The 4,008-nt window shown below is 33.1% G+C and overlaps 1 protein-coding gene across 1 annotated transcript in view; it reads right to left on the reverse strand.

Moving 5' to 3' along the window:
* TLL1 (tolloid like 1) overlaps positions 1–4,008 on the reverse strand; it is a 242,887-nt gene that overhangs the window by 136,173 nt on the left and 102,706 nt on the right. The gene's annotated exons all lie outside the window — the stretch shown is intronic.

Here is a 4,008-nt window from a genome sequence, read left to right on the forward strand (position 1 = left end):
AGTGATTTCTTAGAATGATACGGTCTCTGACTTATCATTCTGAGAAGAAGAGAAATCTGTGATCATGAGCTTATCTGCAAATATGTGAAATATATTTCACATGTGAAAAATCTGATAAGAATTCTGCATTTTCTGTGAATTTTGTGGACAGCAACACATCTTCACTGATAGGTAGGAGTGGAAGTAAAAATGTAACCAGATAATTTTATAAAGCCATGTGCAATCAAGGCAAAGAATACTGGAGTAGTACAGTACCTCCTTGATCACACTCCATACACTTAAAATCAACGTTCTTTAAAGATGACATTACCCCGTCATAAAATGGATATGTTACTACCAAAAGTAATATTTAAATCACCACTTCCTTAGGCAGCTAGGTGCCAGGCCTTTGATCTTTAATGACAAATAAGATATAGTCCATATTTCCAGGAGCATCAAAATCATAATTCTAAGACCTGGAAACACTTTGATTCCAACTTTTATACTCAGTGTTTTATGCTACTTAATAAAGCAAAGTTCTATAAACCACTGTGAAATAATGGGGGAGTTCATTTATCACTAGTTTGTGAATTTCTCTTCCGAGGTTGGAACTACACACTAGAATTACAATAAAATTGCTTTCTTATTTATCTGAGTCCAGACTAGAGCGAAATTGCTTAAAAATGCCAGATGTCAAAAATATCATAACATTAGAAACACAAACAAATTTAAGAGAGAGAATACATTAATCACGAGATAGTAAAATATTGACAAATGCCAGAAATTCTTGGACATTTGTTTCTTGATACAGGTTTACAATTTTTTTTTAACTTTCTCCAGATTTTCTTTTGTAAAACCAAAAGAAAGAAAATACATTAAATATGTAAGAAGTGATAAGTGTCATGCTTTTCAAATCACTTTTCTATTGGATTCAAATCTTTCTATTTAAAAATTGTAAACAGTACTGTGAAGAACTAGGCAATAAAATTAGCTAATTTATGAAATTTAAACTTCAATCATAAAAGCGATGCAATGCTTTAGTTTTTGATCAAAGTTTTGTCATGCACAATTATTTCTCCAGTTTAGTTCCTTTATATGCAACTGCCATGAAATGAGAAGAGGTTAGATTTATGGGTAAATCCGAAAAGAAAGAAAGGCAAAACTAGTTCAAAGTAAATGATCAGTAAAACATATGGAAAAATCTTTATCAGAATCAGAATCCTCTTCTCTACTTATCACTTTTGTCCTGTTGCCAACAGTGCCCTGTGGTCAGTGAACTGGTCTATAGTAATGAAGAGATGCTTATTGTCTTTTACTCTCATAGAAATAAAGTCACCCAGAGTCTATAGAACAGTTTATAACGCTAGCAAAGAGATTGGTCTTGATGGCTGAAATTGAATCCAGACTCTAATCAATTCCATATACATGTAGAAAAACAAAACAAAACACGGATGCTCCAACACCTATAAAGCCAGACATCCCAAGAAATAGATGACCTAGGTAAATTACATAGGTTACAAATTAAAACATGGCTTGTTGTTTTGATAGAACTAAGTTTACATTGCTTTTTTTCCTCCAAGATTTTAAGGTAGATCCAAGTTTGCTAGTCATTAAAAACTTCCCTTGCATGGATTAGCCAAGACCCTCAGCCTGTCTATTGTTTTCTCAGTGTTGAAGTGCAACCAGAGACACTAAAATAGTGACTGCTTCTCTTACTTTAATTTGCATAGGAATTCCAGAGACTGATAAATCTGGTTAAAATGCAGACTCTAATTTTTTAGCTCTCTAAAGGAGCCTCAGATTCAACATTTTTAACAAGCTTCCAATTACTACAAATGATAATCACTGTCATCATCTTTATTAGCATGAAGTTTGTTCTGCAAGAATAAACTTTTACTCTTCTCTGAGTCACTGGTTAACCTGAAAACTGAGACACTCAACCAAGCAAGATGTAGTTTGTCATTACTACATTTTACATAATAAATGTAATATGGGTACACTAAAACTCAAATGTGTTTCAGATTTTTATTTTCTTGTAATGACTTTTCACATGCAGAAGGACTCTGGTTTTGATGTATTAAATCAAACACAGATCAGCAGTCCAAGGATAAATCACTTCACGGAAGCAAACATATTTCTGCTGGGGAGAGGAAAAGCACAAGACCAGATGATACTTAAAAGGAGACAAAATAGTTCTGGAGTACATAAGTCCACTTTATTTATTTATTTTTTTTCCTAAACTAATAGCTTGAGAATAACTTGGCAGTTCAGAATACTCCATAAACTGTTTCGTAAGAAAATCAAGTACTTCTTTGAAAGCAAGCAACTAAGCCAATTCTTTTGTGTACAGACTTGATGTATTGTAGGTTATACACATCTTTAAATCCTGATATTATGAACAGAAAAAAAGACAACTTAGGATTTTCAACCTATCACAGTCTCAAGTGCATGATTTTTTTTTTTGTATTGCATACAAGGTTTCCTTACTTCATCTTCAAATTAGGTGTCTTACTTTTATATGCTAAACTATTTTATTTTATGCACTGATATAGAAAGCGGGACCATCATAATTTATATTGATATGTATTCAGAATTTGTATTATAACCTAACATATATTTCCTACTTAGGCACAAAAAGATAGATAATATTCTCTAGTCCACTTGGAATTTTGTTTTCCTTTCTCTCTAATATTTTCTTTTACTTTAAAAACCAAAATGAGAAATTCGCGAGTGCTATTATGTTATTTATGGACATATAATAATGGTACATATTTATGGGGTAAAATCTGATGATCTGATCCATGTATACATTGTGTGATAATCAAATGGGATATCAATACTTGGTCTATCCATCTTCTCAAGCCTCCACACTTGGGTACATTCAAATTCCTCTCATCTAGCTATTTTGAAATACGTAGTAAATTATTGTGAGCTATGGTCATCCTATCGTACTACAGAACCCTAGAACTTGTTCCTCTTACCTCACTATTGACATCATTTCATAGCTGCTAACCAGCCTGTCGCTAGCCTCCTGAACCCCATACCTTTCCCAGCTTCTGGCAGTCACTACTCTTATCTCTACTTCCACGAGATCAGCTATTTTAGTTTCAGGAGTGGGGAACATGTGGTATTGGTATTTCTGTGCCTGGCTTATTTCACTTTTTATAATGTCCTCGGGGCACATCCACATTGCCTCAAATAACAGTATTTCATACTTTCTTATGGCTGAATAATATTCCATATACCATTTTTATAAGCCATTCACCCACTGATGAACATGTCGATTAATTCCATAACTTGACGACAAGAATCATGAATAGTGCAACCGCAGTGAAGGTGCAGCTGTCTCTTCAGGATAATGATTTCATTTCCTTGGTTGTATACCAGTACTGGGATTACTGCTCATACAGCAGTTTTATTTTTAGTTTTTTGGGGGAACCTCCAAACAGTTATTTCCATAATAGCTGTAGTAATTTATATTTCTACCAGCAGTATATAAGAATTTCCTTTTTTCCATATTCATACTGGTATTTCTTATTTTTTTTAATCTTCTTAATAATAGCATTCTAATTGTGGTGAGATGATACCTCATTGTATGTTTGATTTGCATATTCCTGATGTTACAATTTTTAAAGTAGGAATTATTTGTTCATTTAATACAATGATATGAGGTTAGTGAGGTCAGAACTAAAAGAAATATGGTTATGGAGGACAATAGTAGGGGAAAATTGCTCAAGTGAAATTAGAATATTTACTGTCTGTTTGGAATTCTGCTTGGATTCCTATGGTCAAAAAGGGCGTTGTAAGGAACCAGCAGGCCAAATTCAAATGTCAGGAAGAACAATTTTATATTACATGGAAAACCGCAGTTTTTTTCTCCTAAAGGTTATTTGCCATCAATGTACTACGAATATTAAAAAGAAAATAGCAGCAGCAGAACCTTAAAAAGTGCTTTTATGTAGTAAACAGAGTAAATCATGTTATACAATAGTGTACAGAGAGAATAAGCATTCCAAAATTGTTAGAATT

The sequence above is a fragment of the Tupaia chinensis genome, unplaced genomic scaffold (genome assembly GCF_000334495.1).
Source record: "Tupaia chinensis unplaced genomic scaffold, TupChi_1.0 Scaffold000039_1, whole genome shotgun sequence".
NCBI lineage: Eukaryota > Metazoa > Chordata > Mammalia > Scandentia > Tupaiidae > Tupaia > Tupaia belangeri.